Here is a 17,791-nt window from a genome sequence, read left to right on the forward strand (position 1 = left end):
CCGGCTTCTGTGCGGCTGGCTGTGGGGTGTAAGCCCGAGTCAGGTCGGCTCGGATACGGGTTGTGTATGATCGCGCAGAACCCCTCTCTTGAACGTGGACGGAGGATCATCATGGGAACTGATGCTGCTTCTTTCATCGTGCGTGTGGGAGGTGCTGCCTGTCGATCGATGGAGGTGAGCTGTCGTGGAGGGGCGTGTTACGGCGATCCCGCACGGGACCATTCTCTTTATATGGATTTGCTGTCAGCAGCAGATCGGACAGCGTGACGACTATAACTACGACAACTGCACCGACGACGAGGAGTCCTTCAACGGAGTCGGTCGCTCCCGACGCTCGGAGACTCAAGACTGAGTGAGTTCCCTGAAGGAGGCTCCTCGAAATGATTCCACAACCTCGAAGGCCGAGGAATCATGTGACTTGGGTCTCTGGCTCCGGAAAGTCTCGATCCAGTATTTCGGGAGGGATAGATTCGGTAAAATTCCCGAGGAACTCGTTCCGGGGGCTAATGAAGTTCCCAGGCGACTCGACAGCATCCGCGTAATAGCTGTTCGATAGCTGTTCGTAACGAAAGTGTTCGGCTTGAATGACAGAAATGAAAGACGCAACGAGAGAAGAAAGGGGAACGCCTGCTCCGGCTTCAGACGGCGGAACGAATTCAGTGGGAATCGTACCCGAGGGACGAACAACTAGAACTGCGGCTGAAAGCACAAAATCCAACCAAGCGACGCAACCACACTCCAGACGACAGACGCTTTTAAAAGGCCTTAGCTGTGTCGTCTTTTCGCAGTTTCAGCATCAAGGCTTGCGAGCGTTTTGCATCCTTTTTGGAAGCCGCCGCGCACCTCTCTCTCTTGGCTCCGCCTGTGTGTCCTTTCATTCGCTTGCTCTTGGAGTAATGACGCGAGAATTCGCCGGAGACGAGCCTCCTCCACACTGCTGATGGCAACTATGTTTTTTTCCCTCTTAGCGGTCTCCCCGGTTTTGTGAGCGGCCGTTTAACGTTCAACAGCAACGCTCTCTTTGGAAACTTGACTTTCAGAGGAGTACCACCCGATTGCAGCTCCCCAGAGAGAGGCGCGTCGAGCGCCGTCGTGACTCTGAGGTTCCCACGGAGACCGCGAGACTAGGGAAGCTTCTCCGCCGGAATCCGTCGCCGATTACGGTTTTGTGACTGGTCCCTTCTTGACGTCAATCAATCACGTGCTGAAACCTGCTCAAATGCGCGTCATCGGAAACGAGGCTTGTTCAGTCTTTGCCCGAGCCATTTTCAGTCCTCCCAGCCGAACAGGTTCTACCGAGCTTCTTATTCCTATGTCAAGTCGAGCCCCTACACTGCTTTTCTATTCGAATTATTATTATCGACTCACGCACACCCGGAAATACGCTAATTAATATACGGAATTCGTTTCAGATTTGGCGGATGCAGAGACAGATATTGAGGCGTAAAAGGAATCTCGGAAACGGAATATCGGGGAATCTTTGAGGAAAGCAAAACACGCCTCTCACAATAGTGACTCTCCCAAAGGTCGAGTGGGGGAAATCTGTTTTGTCAAGGGATAGAGCCACCTGGAGCCGAGGATCTAATGAATCTCGCGAACATTAAAAGTGCATTAGGAAATCGATCGTCTCCAACTTACTTGGAATGTTCTGCTGTCTGAGGAGTTCGATTCCTATACGGAAGAACAACACCACTCCAACACGCCATCAGAAACTATTAGAAAATCCTCCAGGCATCCCTGATTAGTCTGTAGAAGCATTGCTCGCTTGGATAGGGTCGGAAACATTCCCAGCGAGGAAAGGAGTCCGCGCAACGAACATTTTTGGAATCCCTCAAGTACACGACGATCTAAGCGTCGGACGAAAAGTCACGAGTTGCTTACCTGCACCTCATGGGGAATAGTTCGTTCTGAAAATGACCACGGTAACGAACGCGTCCCCTCTGACCCTTGCAGCAGGTGCTCGGAATGATATATGGGACCACTCCGCGGATGAGCGCTCGCGGGAAAAAAATGGGAGCATCGGTCAGATGCAAAAGTAAAGTATTAGTTCCGTGAGGTTTCGACGACCTCCAAGGAAGTCTGAGAAGGAGGAATGATGCGATGTCAAAGAATCAACCCCAGGGACGTCATCGAGTCCGAGTGAGAGCTCTGCTCATCAGGTAAGCGAGGTTTGATCGCAGCACAGCCAGCTCAAGCCAATGGATTCGCTCAATACGGAATAAGACGGCCGAAGGAGCCTGCGAATTCGCGATCAGTTCTGACAGATTTCGAACAAGGGATAGGAGACATACGAGCAAGGAGGGGGAAGTGTCGAATCGACAATGAGGAACTCGGTCTGACGGCGTTATCGTTCTCTTGGCAGCCGGCGATCCAGAAGCTCGGAACGGATCGCTCGAATCGAATCTTCGAACCTCTTCTCAAGGCAGTCTCCCGCAGCTCTCTCGCGACCGAGCTCGAATCATCGAGTCAGGCTTGAGCGATGGATTACAGCTGAATAAATATTACGGCGAGTGAGGAACCGACGGCCGGAATCTGATGCCTCGACGATAGACTACGGTTTATAATTCATCGTTATTCCGAGACACATCTCGACAGAGCCGTAAATGGAATTCGGAGCGCATGTCTCATAAGATCCTTTTTTGTCTCGATACGGCGTTTCCAATCGTTCGAGCTGTCAACGCAAAGACGGCTCGCAAAGTTCTCAATCGTCCAATTTCGAATGTTCTCTTGGTCTCCTCGAGAAAAAGGAGTGGAGGGTACAGCTTCGAAAGACTCATAAATTGGACATCAGAACAAGGTTAATATCCACGCCAACTCATGAGCGGGATATGGCGAAAGTGGTCGTAAAGAAAATTGGTTTTTGCAGGTCAGCGCCCGTCCCAGCATCGACCGAGTGGTCGTATGCTCGATTCCAACGAGTCAGAGGAGGGCCGACTCCGGAGCACAAAGTCGCACCCCAGGTTGTCGCACATCAGGAACAATAAACGCCGCAGTCATTGTGACTCGTATCCCGAACGATCAAGTCATGAATATCTCCCGCATCGGATTGAATATCATATGTGGCATATATTGGTACGTAGATTGGTGGCCGACAAAGAACACCAGCTCGCTGGTTTCTGTTCGAACAGCTTTGATACGAAGTGGCGAGTCAGACCAATAAAGTCGTAAGCTGTAAATGTTATGACTGTGCTTCTAGCTCCCGCTTGCAAAACCGACCGAGAGGGGCCGGGAGACCGAGATGAGGAGGGGGATACCGCCGTGCGTAGCGCCGCATGACTTCAAGACCCCGGAGTAATAATGGAAGCTTTCCCGACAAATCTCCCGGGCCCCGGGTCGGCAGAACAGCCTGTTGTTGATCAGTTCACAAACAAGGGAACTATTCCGATCTGGAATCAGCTCCGTCCTGGACAGATCGATTGTCCCGCAATTTCCGCGGAGCGCTACGCCCACGTCGACGCATATTAGGATCCGGAACGTTTGAACCTGCGGCGGATCTGAACGTTCGGTATGCAGAAGAGCGAAGACGAGAAACGCGCATGAGATTGGGAAAGCGGAGGGAGTTTGGGAGTTGAAGACTGCCGAGTCCCCCGACTGTGTGTTTCTCACCAGCAACCAGCGCCCGGGAAGTGAAAGTCAACCAAAAACACGATCAGCGACGCCATCCTTTTTGCCGCGGGAGTCACGAGCGTGCGGTCCCCAACTCCGTGGAGCGCTCGTTTTTTCGCTAAGCCTTCTTTGTTACCAAGTTATTGTGGTGGGGCCGGTTTTCGTTGACGCTTCTGCAGCCGCCAAAAGTTCTAGCAAACAGTTTTTGTGACAAGCTCCAAGACCTAGTTTGAGTCCTCGAGTTCTTTCATGCTTGCTAGTCGATGTGTACGACGGGTTGGAAGGGTCGGATCTTGCCCCATAGGCGAAAATTCAAACTCGTCTTTTGATCGCTTCGAAGGTCTCCTTTCCGATTCGGAATCCAAGCTTCCGGCTGTCATGCTCGAAATTCAATAGCGCTCGTGTCCCTCTTCTGTGCGGTTCTTCCCATTGAGGGAAGCTGCTCCGTCCGAGAGGGACGCAAGCTCGTATTTATCAAGCCGCGTCTGCTGGCCTGAGCGACGCGACGCGTCTTACGTCCATAAATGTATGCTCGATTCTGTTCGCCTTTATTCGCGTCCTCCCGCTGCGCCCTCTCAGCGTGCCTTCGGTCCCGCTGGATCCCGCTCGCGTCCGCTCAGCCGTGTCAAAGCGTGCTCAAAGGCGTGCGGAGCCTGTCCGATGTTCCGATAGAGCTCTGGCCGCCGACAGTCCGCGCACTCGCAGCTCCTCTGCGACAGCGATGGATGCGCGGTGGGCGGACAGACTGATTCTGTCCAGGGGAGTTCGACTCCGCTCAGAAATTAGGACCCGGGTGGAGCTTCATTCCGGATCCTGCGAAACTTGCTCCATACAGGAAGGATACGGAGACGCAATTCATTAGCTTGCGCACGTTCCTTAAGAGCCTTTGGGTCTACGCGGGAGACGTGGAGCGTGGGATATGAGGAAGCACTGGCCTCGCCCGGTCTAGAGTTTATATCCTCCTCCGGACGTTTTACAGCAGTGGAATTAGAGCTCGCGCGCTCCTTTTTCTGAGTCTCCATACAAGAGCCCGTACCTCGAAGTTTGAATCTCTCAGTAGACCTTCCCGCTCTCGTCGGGGTCGACGGCTCGCGGCCCGCCGGTTTTGTGAGCGTTCATTCATCTCTCGCGCGTTCCTGCCACAGGATCAATTTCTTAGTCATACCTTCGAGGAATGTCATCTATTAGCAAACCGAAATAGGATTTTCTCCCCTCTTGATTCGAGTCGACGTTCCAAGAATTCTCCTTTCCCGTTCCGGTCCGGGAGAGTTTTCAAGAATCTGGGATTGCGCTGTGATGAAACCGCACCGGATACGGCTTCGACCTTTCTCGGAACAAAGCAGATAACAAATGTTCTTCAGATCAAAGAGGAAGAGACGTCGGAGAGGTTTTCCATCTCTACAAATACTCCTTGAACATCGAGCTGCTCGGATCGCAACAACGGAGGGGAGGTCGCAGACCTCGTTCGTTCGTTTGTTCCAACATTACAACAATCAAATCTAGATAGCGATCAAGCCGAACGTAATGGCGCTCCGACGGCAAATCACTTTTCCGTTTGAATCCGAAACAGCGAGCGAATCAGTCGGGCGGAGAAGAATAAAATATGAATTTGAACAACTCATTCCCCTGGCGGCTCCGACGTCCTCGCTGCCAACTCCCTCGTCGTCCGCAAGCTCGTCCGATCGACCTATCCCGCGCGCTCGAGCAGAATTCGTATTTCCACCGACAAAAACCGGTCTCGAGGTGCTCGTCGGGGTTCGGTTCGGAGATTCGGTCGGAGAAATGAAACGACATCGTGGAGCCAAACCTCATCGAACGCGAAGAGGACGTTGACTCGGGTGAATGGAGAAACGTCTCAGAATATCATACATACATCCTCAGTGTTTCTTCGTTTCGAATCGAAGATGTCTGTCGTCATGCAAGAAAACGAGAGTGCCTACTTGTGAAACCTGCGCCTGTGATACAAGCGACCATTTAGGAGAGTGCGTCAGTAGGCGAGTACGACAGCGGGCTGAAATTCCAGTCACGCGTCGCGCAACGTGACACTATCTCGAGTCTAGCCCCTCGCTCGGATTCGCTATCGCGACTGGGAGCGGATACGCTGTAGTTTTTTTCATCCGTCCTCCCTGATCGGACTACGCATCTGTAAACAGAAATCCCACTCATGTCGTTCAACTCGTGGATTCAGCCCAGAAAGAGCCGAACAGTGTTGCGTCGGCTAAAGGGGATCGAGCCCTGTCTCGGGAAAGCTTTTGCGTTTTCGAATTCCGCACGCCTCGGAGAATCGAGCCGTTTCGGCCTTCCGGCAAATTGGTGGCTTTAGACCCTTCGAGAGCTCCATACAGATAGGAAAAACCTTGCCCGGACAAAAGCACCGGAATTTCTTCTGGTGGCTCGGGTCTCAACCCTCTAATTCGCTGAGCAAGGAAATTTCACCCGGTTGATAGTTCCCCTAGTTGCTGAGCTCAGGTGAGCGAGGCTTGATCCTCCCGCGAGCTTGCTCTCTCCAAGCATTTCATTCCAATCCATTCCGTCTTTCCGCCGCTAGAAATTCACGACTTTCCGACTAATGACCGTGGTACCGTTCCTCAGGAAAGCGAGGCTCACCTTGCGGATAGACTAGAGTCCTACATTAGACAAGCCCGGCCGAGGGGATCTACACAATGAGTTGATGCCAATTACCTGGAAAATTAAGTCCGTGATACACTTCTCGATAATTGCTTGCCCTCATCATACTCGATCATATTGCTCCTTCCCGTGATTCCCTTCAGCGCGGCTGGTCCTGATTCGCGGACTCCGAAATAGTCACTCCCGACTCGGATAGGAAAACGATCTGAACGTTCATGCGAGACTAGTCTGAATCAGCGAAAGCAAAGTTTGTTTTTCCCATGTTCGTTAGATGACAGCCAGAAAAAGAAGAAAGAGCTTACGCGGAACTTTCGTACATCATTAGAGATGTGTCTGTTGTGTGCAAATGTGAGTCCACGGGAGTGGGGGGAGTGTTGCAACGTGTGAGACAATCGGTGGCGTAGGGCGGTCGTCGTCCCCGAGACTGTCGAGCTAGCAGGCGACATCAATCTCTCCTGCAGCAGGACATAATCGACCTCACAGCGAACAGACGGACGGACGGGCGAACGAACGAACGAACGAACGAACGACTGAGCGAAGTCGCAAGGGATCCGAGCATAATCAAGAGCGTCACATCTGCGAGTGACACAGGGAGATCGCAGACACGCCGATCGTGTCACACAAGTTTGTCATCATCTATTCGCAGTGTTCAGGAAAAACGCGCCAAACGAATCAGCAGATAAGCAAATGTCAGAAGCTCGGAGTTTCACGGAACTTTCCCGCCCCACCCCTCGCTCGGTCGTTCGCTCGCTCGTCCAGACGAGCGTAATATTCTGAGCAAGAGTGAGATCGCATTCCCTCCTGCGACCGAGAATGATATTGGGCTACTACGATTGCTCATAAATATCCTCACAGCTGTGCGAAATGGCGCGGAATATAAGTCAATATTTATCCGTTGTTGTGACGTCGCCTGTTCGTATATCAGTACGACACGGAGCCCCGTTGCGAATAAAGCGACAGAGAGCGGATCGGAAGAACTAGAAAAACGGGAACCGATTTGCAGCAAAGGGGAATTCTAGGCGCCCGTTTCCTCAGAGCTCACGGATCGTGACCTCTGACGGAAACTCGCCCTTCATTCGTACGCATGGAGTCCAGTCTCTGAGGCACTGCCTTAACCCCGTCGATTCGAGATCCACTCAAAATCGCATTTCGGATCACACAGGAGAAGACTCCGCTATTCGACGGCCGACCTGGGCCTATTAGTAAATCAGCATCCGATAGGCTGATTTGTGATCGCCGACGGGAAACGGCAGCGTCGTCGTCGTCCGTTTTCGCAATTCACTGTACTTTCTACCGCTTCGGCGTGAAGGTCGTTAGGCCGAGCAAACCTCATCAGCATGCGGTCGGTAGCTTTTTACGCTCGGACTGATATACAAGCCACCCGACCACCAGTCCGCCTGGCAGCTCACCCGACCCAGCGACCAACCAACTAACGGTCGGCGACTACCGTGGTCCTGCCCGCCGCCTCTTCCGTCGTACAAAGCGACGGTCGATGACATCGCAATCGTTGAAGGAGGCGACAGCTCAGTTAGTTGTTCCCTAGTTTGCCGTTTCGCTCAGATAGTCTCGGCACACAGCTGTGACGCAATGGCTCCATTTGCATATCCGTAGCCACGCGTGAACGTACGCGTGTCGACCGAGTTAATGAGTCCAGTGTTGTTCGTCCCCGGCTAAAAGCGACCTTGCGCCGGAGACTCCGGAACAGGTTGGGCAGGCTTTTCATGATGAAGAGAACGGATCCGATGGACTGTCGCAAAGTCGACGTTTATGGGACGGATCGTCGATCGACCCACGAAAAAAGTGGATTCGACCCGACAGATAATGACCACGATATGATGGGCTCGGCCAGGGTCATGAAGGCGATGTCGATCGGTCCGGCCAAGGTCACCTCGCTCCTATGGAAATAGATACCTTCGGTTCCGATGACTGATCAATCTGTCCGAGCGTTCGCAGGAGCCGAACGCGTCGGTTCTACGAGCCGGAAGAGAAGAGAGGAGCGGCTCGTATGCATCCAGGTTATTAACACCGTCCGACCGACAGCGTGGCCGTCATCATCGCCTCGGACGCTGATCGAACGTATCGGGAAGGGCGGTCCATACGATAGAGTTCCGAGTCCTGAATTCTCGGAGACTCGGAGCAAAACATGGGCCCCTCGAAAATTGTCATTATGGAGCATCGCTCAGAGGGGCAGGAAAATGAAGCTACTCACCCTCGCTCGGGGAAGCTCTATCTCGAATGAAAAATAAAAAACAAATCCTCATTCCTCCCGCCTCCTACCCGCGACGCAGACAGGCCCTCGGAACACAATCGACGATGGAAGGTGATAACCAGGAGGATTTGACGATACCCCGAAAGAAGATCCGCGCTCAAGAGCAGGAGACTTTTGTGAAAAGTTTTTATTCTCCTCAAACCAAACCGCGGTAGCAGAGAAACGTACGACCGGGGTAGGTATAGTGCGCTCGACTTAAGGGATTCCGAAGGAAGAGACCCCAGGAGACGTGGGCCAAACGAACAAAGGAACGAACGAAACTGTATCCCAAGTCCGCTGAATCGCATTTACCGGAGCCGCTTGCACTGAAGGGGCTTGCGGTCCCGGCTCGCTCACGGCTCAGGCCTACTGAAGACCAGGACGACCTCACTGAAAAATATGAGTTTCTCGCGTGGTCCGTTCTCGGCTCGGGTATCCGATGGATGTTCGTGAACGTGCATCTTCAGGAGCTCGGTGTTTACCCACTCGTCGATTCCACGTCCCGCAGACTTTTTGAATCGATTGCTCCCCGGGATATTCGAGCCATGGTTGGTGATTCTCTCAGAGCTCAGTTCCGGGGCAGCGCAGAATGAGGAGCGGCTTGAGGCAAGTCTTGAGCAAACATATGCAAATTCTACGGTCCTCAGACTTGCGACGCGATCAATACTGGCCACGGGATTGAATTTTGAAAATCTTCCTCGATGAGGATCCGCGGCGGAATATTTGCCTTGAAATAGATCTCGCACGCATGCGGGAGATTTTCGAGAGCTCGTCCCGAACTCCCCCCGTCACGGAGCGATGCTCTCAGGGCGGCGGAGGGGGATGTTTTCACAAGAGAATGGGTCTCCCAAGGGATATCCATCCGTTCAAGGCGCTACAGAGACTCTGCTCGTGCGTAGATCAGCCGTGCTGACGTAGAGTTAGGCATGATCAACAATCATGAGACCACACGAGTGTCTGTCTGGACGATATGCCGCAGAGCACAAGAGCTTTTCAGAGGTTTCTCAGCTAAGCGAATCGGTCGTACTCAGTAAAACGTGGAGGGGGAACAGGGCGATTGTGATTCGGTCGTGATACCCAACGTGGGGCCCGTGGGCGTCAGGACTCGTCTTGCCGGAACGGAAGCTATCGATTCGAGAACCGCCCCAATGCTCACAGCCTATCAATGCCTCCGGGACGTGTCTTTTTAGTCGAAGAGCCGTCGTCGCGTTCACTTGGAGCCCGGTGAGCGATTAAAGTTTTTCCGTCCGCATGTTTGCGGTTGGGAGAGGAAACATGTGCGGGTCAATTTGTGTTTACCTTTTCTCCATCGAATCGTTGGCTACCGACCTAAGCCGAGTTGGCGGAGAGCATTCCATCGTCTAGGTCCGCTTTGCCCACCGGATGGTGTCAAAGCTCAAAGCCTTCTCCTGCTTCCTTTGCTCACTCCTTTGAAAGTAACTTGCGGCCGACACACCGGATCCCCACCTTCGAGTCTAAAGACCATCACGTACGAATCCGAGAGGAGCTTATACACTGGTGAACTCTTTTCCAGGAGCGTGCTATGTGCAGATCAATTGCACCCTCGGGGAAGCCAGGTAGGTAGATTTATACGATTTCGTCTTTCGGTCCGGTCTCATGGACTTACTCCGCATCTACGTGTCCACTGGCCCACCAATGGAAGGGGAGTATTGTTACGGGCTGCGGTACGTTGCGAAATCCTCTTCGTAATGCTCTTGCTCAGCGAGCTTTCAGCGAAATAACTCCGTGCTCGCAATAACATCATGAGTATTACGCGACGTCTTCCCGCTAGTACTTCACACAAACTTTCTGCCTGCCGCTCCAGTCCGAGGGAGAATGTTCCGTCAGACGATGGTCAGAAGACTCGCTTTACCGAGGTTACTCGATTCGGGGAAGTTCACCCCGACCGAGAGATAAGCGGGAGCGACTCAGCTCTGCTTCGACATCCAGCTTCCGCCTTGTCCCATCGAAGGTTTTCCGGGAAAGGATTTCTGCGATTTCGTTGCCCTTCGAAGCCATCGATCATCAGTCGTCACTGACATTGAAAGAATTCATTCTCGTCGATTGATTAGGGGAACTCCCTGCCGCAGAGCATGTCGAAAGAGGACGGCGAAATCTAATGGAAGTCTCGTTCGGAATACTGAAGCCGAAACCGTCGTTAATGTTCCCCTCGTGATGCTCTCCGCGTTTGATATCATTTGTCTTGTCGGAGCGCGTTCCACGAATTATTATCGAGTTCACCTGGAGCCGTTCCGGGATTTTCTTCTGACTCGCCCCCCTCCCCCTCCGCGCGGAAACCCGGTCTCATGTCTCATCGAAGATTTCTCCGGACTTCACGCCGCGCAAAATTTCTCATCTCTCAAATCCGCAAAACATGCAGGGATCACAATTCCTAGCGAAAGGTCTCGCTACGGAGAGTCAATATTCGGATACAATGCGCACGGAGCGAGTGAGCGTCTGATTGCCGGAAATGAGTAGGGAAACACTTTGCCGACGCCAACGGGGGAATACAAGGAAACAATGGTCCCCGATAGGAAGAAACGAGATCGTGACTTTTGTCTAATGGAGAAGAGAGATTAGACTCGGGAAGGGCGAGGAGCGACCATTTGTGGGCGGAGAGGAAAGATGGAAGGCCTTCCGCCGACTAGCCAAATGGAAAATATCGCGTTCCCAGCGTCAGAAGAGGAGCACTCAGAAAAAGGACATTGAGATGGAGATAACCGAGCGATCTGGGATTCGTTCCAATCAGATCAACTTCCGCGTGATTAGAGACAGTGCCCTGCAAACGTTTATGTAGATCGGCTCGGTAATTTCATCGTGGCGGAATAGAGAAAGACGTGGGCAAATTCGCGACAAATAGTTTCCTTCCACAATTAGTGTGCGGAAGTTGGGGAGAGAGAAACGGTTGTTGTTGCCGTGCCTTCTAGCGCCCATGTCTTAGGATGCTAGATTCGGACCCGACGGCTGCGGCGTGCAATGTTGCTGACTTAGCGACTAGTTGCCCCCCTTCCCCCGAAAGTGTTGTCGCTGCTTTTCCTTCCTGCTGCCGGCCTACCCCATCCCTTCGGCAAGTCGCACAGCAGGTGGCAGTCAGCTATCTTGTTTCCTCTTCCTTCGGTCTTTCCGTCTTTCCTGAAGTTCCCCCTTCTCTTCCATGCTTCCCTCTTCGTTTCACAGCTGGCGAAAGCTATTTCTCCGTGAAAAGCGCCCCACCCCGTGTGGTTTCCGCGCAGACTTGAATCACGGTGAGTAAACATCAGAAGAAAATGGGAAGGAGCTCGATACGAAATGTCTGTTCGCCTCCGTTCGATGTCCCCGCCGACGATTCAAAATATGTGCGTCGCTCGGGAATCGGGGACCAAAAGCAGCGCATCAGATGAACACCTCTCCGCAGAGATCCGCTCCAGTCCGCACCCGCGGCGCAGGTGGGCAATTCACAGCTGCGGATTGTTCACAAGCAAAATTGTCCCTGCGGACCGCTACCGCTGCCCCTACTACAGGACTGAAGGGTCTTAATCTGATCGCGTAGTTAATCTCTCACCCCGCTTCGCGAATAAAACACAAGCCTCGCTGATTCCGAGCTGTTGTTCCAGGAGTCCTCGGAACAATAGGACACAGCGGTGAAATCTCAGCGATATAGGGGGAGCGGGTGGTTCACCGAGCGGGCAGTGGACACGCTAAGTGTTGCCGAGTGAGTTGGATCCAATGAGGCCTCAATATTCATTCCGATGAACTTTCCTAACAGACGACGACTAGCGAATTCAGAGGACGAAGAAGAATGCCACGAACCGCGTTGCCAGTGAACGTAGCATCTAGGAGGTCAGGAGACCGACCCGGCTGCGGGAGATCGGTCGTCCTGGTCGGAGCATGTCCGAGAGGAATTGCCGAGAGAACGCGGCAGTACCGCCCACCGAGGAGATTGTCTGATGGTCGACCTGCTTCGTCTTTGAACAATGAACATTAAATGCAGTATCGGGTATGTTCACAGGTGGACTCGCCCGGGGACTCCGGAATTCTCAGACATCCCGTTCATTGTTCCCGCATCAGTCCGGAATTGAGATGATTCGCGCCGATGGAGCGAGAATAGGCACAGAAAGCGGTTTTCTTTCTCGGGAGAAAACGCGACAGAAACGCAAGCGAGAAATGGAACGAAGAAGTCTGGCGCGGAGGCAAAGCTCCACTGAAGAAGGATTTAGGTAATGTGCGCTTTACCTCCGCTACGCTCACCGCTCGCCCCACGTGCCGCCGACTCCGGTGTAGAAAAATGGTAGACGGCAAACAGGAACGTTCTTAGCGTTCTGTGAAGCCATGCGAAGAAGCCGCATAAGTTTGCCCGCGTCTCCGTCGCTAAGTCCGTGTGCTGAATGCGCGCTTTCCGAATGGAGTTACGAAGACGGAGCAGAAGGATCCCCGCTAATTTCAACTGGAAGCGAGCCCTGCGGGATTCCAGGAGCTGCGAATCCGAACTCTTCGGCGAGCGCCTCCGAGACGCAATACTGGTTCGAAAAGCATGGTTCTTTTCATGAACTGATGGAAACTCAGCAGACTACCCAAATACCTCGATGTTCGAGCTTAATCGAATGGAGGATGAAATTCGGGGTCTCCGTGGAGGAAACGCCATCATTGCGACTTGCGACGCCTCATCACTGGCTCCAAGTCCTTCATTCGCTGCAGTCAATAGATCAAAACCGATAAATGACTCGGCTGATTGGCTATATGGAGTCATCGTCCCCTCAGGACTACGCGATGAGAACTGCTCCCTCAGATGTCCGCTCCTGGATCCGTGAGTCATGAAATTCCTTGAGGCGAAGCTCCTCGAGCAAGGAGTGACTTTCTGATACCCGCTTCGGAATTCATGAGGAATGTGATTAATTTCGCCGCTTGTCGAAACATGGGTAACGGAGGACCTGTTTCTGCTCAAAGCATCTTTCCATCTACGAGAATCCATCGTTTACCCCCCTCCCTCTTCCTCCCAATATCGTCCGTTGTGGGTATTCTCGGATCGGAACGTGGACGATCTGTTCCGTAAGAGATCCTCTACGTAAGACGCTTGCTCCGGATAGTAAATCAGCTTCCTTGCCTCTGACCGGCTCGTCTCATGATCTCGGCTCACTGCCCAACGGCTGCCACCGAATGAGAGGAAGGAGTTTCTCAATAAAGCTGTTCATTATTTATAGAGCATCGCTGTTGATACGCTGGTTCTGCTGACTGGTCGACCGGCTGGCTGAGAGCACAGCTTTATCTGCCGGTGATACGAGCGATGACCCCTCTGTTCCCGAGCGGGGAAAAGGATCTGGGCTTCGCCATCAAAAACAATGAGTCCTATAATCCATCATTGCGTTGCGACTGGACGAAAATATCCATCGGAAATAATTTTATCGCACCGGAGATAAGGAACCGAATCAGTAGATTATGAGGAAACAAGACGATTATTTTCTCAAGGGTCCGTTCGAGAATATCACGTCGGATGTCAAGCTACCGAAACTGGAGTTGGCGTGGACGGAATGATTCTTCTCAATCGCTGCGTCCAATGAGGAGGGTCCTCGAGGGTGCCGTCCGCGAGACGTCGACTAATGAACGGAAATCTGAGACGACAACTCACGATGGCGAGCCGCGTTCATTGCGGGACACTCGTCCGCGGCTTTCGGCATCCTCGAGACTAGGATATGAGCGTCCCCATTTCCAAGGTCGACTCGACCTCACAAGAAGCAGCGCCGTCACACATCGTGTCTCCGCTGGCCGAGAGTGTTCACTTTGTGCTCCGTCGTTCCTTCCTGAAGATTGCACAGACAACGTCGACGTCATGAAGCCCGCCGGCGCCTCCAGCATCAACTAAGTCAGTCGACATCATTAACGACTTTGTTCTGTCGAGCACCTTCAAGCTTAACGCCTCCCGTCGTCATCTCATTCGTCCCCTTTCGGTCGAGGATTGAGTTCTTTTAGGCACCTCGTACCCTCCGAGAGAATCGCGATCCCATCGGAGATATATAACCCTCGCATTTGTTCCATCATCGAGAAAAAGCCTCCGAGCGATGGGTGTGAGAATTTCCCGATTTTTTATGGCTTGTTTACGACGCTCCAAAAACTTTTCCGATTTACAAAACGTGTGTCCCCCGGAGAAAGCGATGTGACTTCGGCAAGCCTCCCACAATCGTAGGAGGGCGGAGAGAAAATGGCGCGAATGAGTCGAAGGGCCAGACTCGAGCGAGTTTGACTGCCGTGTGATTGTCACATCGAGCGTGACACGGAGCTCGTCGGCCCTGTTAGGAGGAGCTCGCACAGAACTGGGAGAGGCTGCTGATTTCGTAGTTAAAAGAGAAATTCAGAATTCGGAATTCCGAGCACGTCGGATGATCGCTCTTCCAGACGCCACCGGTCCGATCGGAACCGAGGAGGACGTCTCAATGGGGAGCGAGGCGACACGCACAGAGACGCGTCAGGAGAATGAGGAACGACCGGGACGAAATAGAAAAAAAATGAAGATTGAGAAAGAGAGCTGAAGCAATAAGGACGAAGATGGATGACGGTCCCCATTCCAGGAGCGCCAGACTCGATGGCGCAATGTGACAATTAGCGATCGACATCGTCCGGGAGCCTGTTTTGTGGAGAGCGGGAGCCGAATGACGGGGATTCACACGGTGAGACGCAGAGACGATTGGGGACGTATGTGACAAATTTGATCCACAGAATTGGGTCCGAGTCGTAAAATAGAACGGAAAAGGCATCAGCGGATAAGAGTCAGGCAGGACCGGCATCGCGTGTCGCGTCTATCTTTCCTCCAGAGATCGATCTGTTCTGCGGGGATCATTTATTCAGGCCGCCTGATGTGTGCATCAGAATTCATCTGCATTCTGCGTCTTTTCGGCTCGAATTTCGCGATCCGCCATCCTGAAACCGAGAGTCTCCCTCTGCCGCGGAATCCCTGTCTCCTCTGAGGAGTTTTTCTCTTCTCGCGAAGCACGCGCACGTGCAGCTTTGGGCTTCGTGGGGGCTCGGAGCTCAAAATCTGAGAGCGATCGGAGCGTGTTTGGATTCGAACAGAAGAAGTTGTTCCCCAAACCTCTCGAAATTGATTGGTTCTCTTAGGATAGGAAGACGACGCCGATGCGACGTCGAGTCGGCAAAGCAGCGAGCCATGTGCAACGTTTTCAGTGGGGTAGTTCCCCATTCGGTCCAGGCCTTCCTCTAGCGGTGTCATGAAAAGTTGTCGGTGTTTCCGTGAGCTTTCAAGGCTGTCTTGTTGTCAAGACGGAGAATATTCACTTTTTAACACGAAGTTCTACGACGCTGCCGCTGTCTCCCGCTGTTGATCCATTTTTTACCATTCATCCCCCGCTTTCATTGTTCTTCACCTTGGTCATCCTCGGAAAACTTCTGCCGCATTCCCCGCGAATCAATGCATATTCTCAGGCAGTCATCGAAGCGGTCGAGTAGGAGGGTTTCCATGTGCCGTTTGCAGATCAGAATTTATTAGAGAATGAGGAGCGATTACCGATTGCCGAGACGTTCCCGTGATTTCTACTGTTCCTCGTGGATGAAGTCAAGAGACATAAGACATAACGCACCAAGCGGTTGAGCGACAGCATCGGAACGTTCTACGAAGGAGCTCTCAGACGGTCGTGTACTCGCGGGAAGTTGCGAAATTCTCTAAAACTTGAAAGAGCACGAGATTCTCGCGTCGAATCGCGTCTTCCCCGAATTCCGTCTTGTTCCTAACTCTCCTTGAAGTCACCGGTCCCCTATCAGTCGGACGACCACTCCGTGGGGAAGCGAATGTATCAACACCCCGCTCAAGGCACTCCATTTTAGAAAAAATATTTTTCATCAGAACAATTTCCGAACTATAGCCGAACTTTGGAGGACTTCGAAGTGACATCATCTGCGCTCATTCGACGTTCATTCGTTGGTGTCTTCAGCTTACCTTCTGTAGCCCTCAGCGAAACACGACGCTTGCGAAAGCTGCCAGGAAGTTCAAGCACGTTGCGCGGCCGGATTTACTCGACGAACGTGGGGCATCCTTTCGAGAGCACAGTCGAGACTCAACTGAGGGCGGGAAGACGTTATGTTGCAGGGCTCGTCCGCTGGGGGCGCGCACGTCGCTCGTGGGAGGATGGGGTTCGCTAGTCGGTGCGAAATTACCCTGGCATCCCTTAAACCCCCGGAACAGTCCAGCCGGCGACTCGGACAAAACAGACACATTTTTCAACCTGCCGAGAGGAGCGAGGGAGAAAGAACAGAGGCAAAAGGTGGCGGCGCAGGAAACATGGTCGAGGCCGGGCAAGTACTTTTGATGGCGGGAGGACTGAGGAAATTCGAGCGGGGGAAGAGAGAGCGAGAAAGCGAGAGTGGGAAACGAGAGGTGACAACCTGGGCGAGGTGAGGACTGATTGCGGGCTGTGGGCTTTTCGACTTCCATTTGTCGGAAGAGAAACTACGGCCCCGCGCTTGAATAGCATTACAGGAAAGAGAGGGAGAAAAGCTCTCTAATGCATTCTGCAGTCATGCGAATTTCTCTTCGCGCGGAAAGTCCCGGAGCCTTCCAGGGGGAAGCAGTCCACAGCGGAATTTAGCGCGAATTCGAGGATGGGGACGAAACTACGGAGGGACGCAGCGAATCAGACGAATATTAGCGGAAACAATTTCCTTCGAAAATATCCAAGCCGTCCTCGAGGGGGCTTGAGATTCTCCTCGGGGACAACGAAACGGCCGGGCCTGCGCGAGGAGTATCCGGATGAATTATTTCAGGAATCGACTGAGGAAAACGCCTGGCGGGAAGCCGAAAACACTCGCGCTTGCGTCGATCTCACACCAGCTCGCGCCCCGAATGTCACAACAGTGTCGCTCGTCTCTCATAATTCCCGTAAGTGCCAGAGTCGCCAAGGGTGCCGACAGCTCGCCCGTGTGTCTCATGCATTATTCCGCAGTGTTTGCGATATTCAGTAGATCACATAGCCGAGCAGTATCGAACAGGACCATCGAGACTGCCAGCACGACAACGACCTTTTCGCCCATGCAGTCGTTGATGGTGTAGACGCTCATGACGATAACGCATGCAGTGTCGATTCCATGCCATTCTCATGTCATTCGATGATGGTGCTCATCATACACGATGAAGCCGTGGTTGCTCGGCTGATCGGCTTGGAGGTGGACAGAGTTGTTGGCGTCATGCCAAAACCTGTGGAGTGTCACCGATGCGGCGAACGAAGAGCACGCCGCACTATTCGGAATAACGTCGTAATATCGTTATTCATTGAGCGTCATTGAGGATGAGTGCTTCCCGCTTCTGGCTCATTCCCCCGGATGGAATTG

At 52.8% G+C, this 17,791-nt stretch overlaps 1 protein-coding gene across 1 annotated transcript in view; it reads right to left on the reverse strand.

Annotated features, from left to right (window-relative positions):
• Positions 1-16,527, reverse strand: part of LOC100897289 (immunoglobulin domain-containing protein oig-4) — a 28,632-nt gene extending 12,105 nt beyond the window's left edge. The window contains exon 1 of the mRNA XM_003739955.1: positions 16,404-16,527. The gene's annotated coding sequence lies outside the window, so the exon portion shown is untranslated. The remainder of the gene's footprint in view (positions 1-16,403) is intronic.
• Positions 16,528-17,791: the final 1,264 nt, after the last annotated feature.

This window comes from Galendromus occidentalis, unplaced genomic scaffold (assembly GCF_000255335.2).
Source record: "Galendromus occidentalis unplaced genomic scaffold, Mocc_1.1 scf7180000076630, whole genome shotgun sequence".
In the NCBI taxonomy this organism is placed as follows: Eukaryota; Metazoa; Arthropoda; class Arachnida; order Mesostigmata; family Phytoseiidae; genus Galendromus; species Galendromus occidentalis.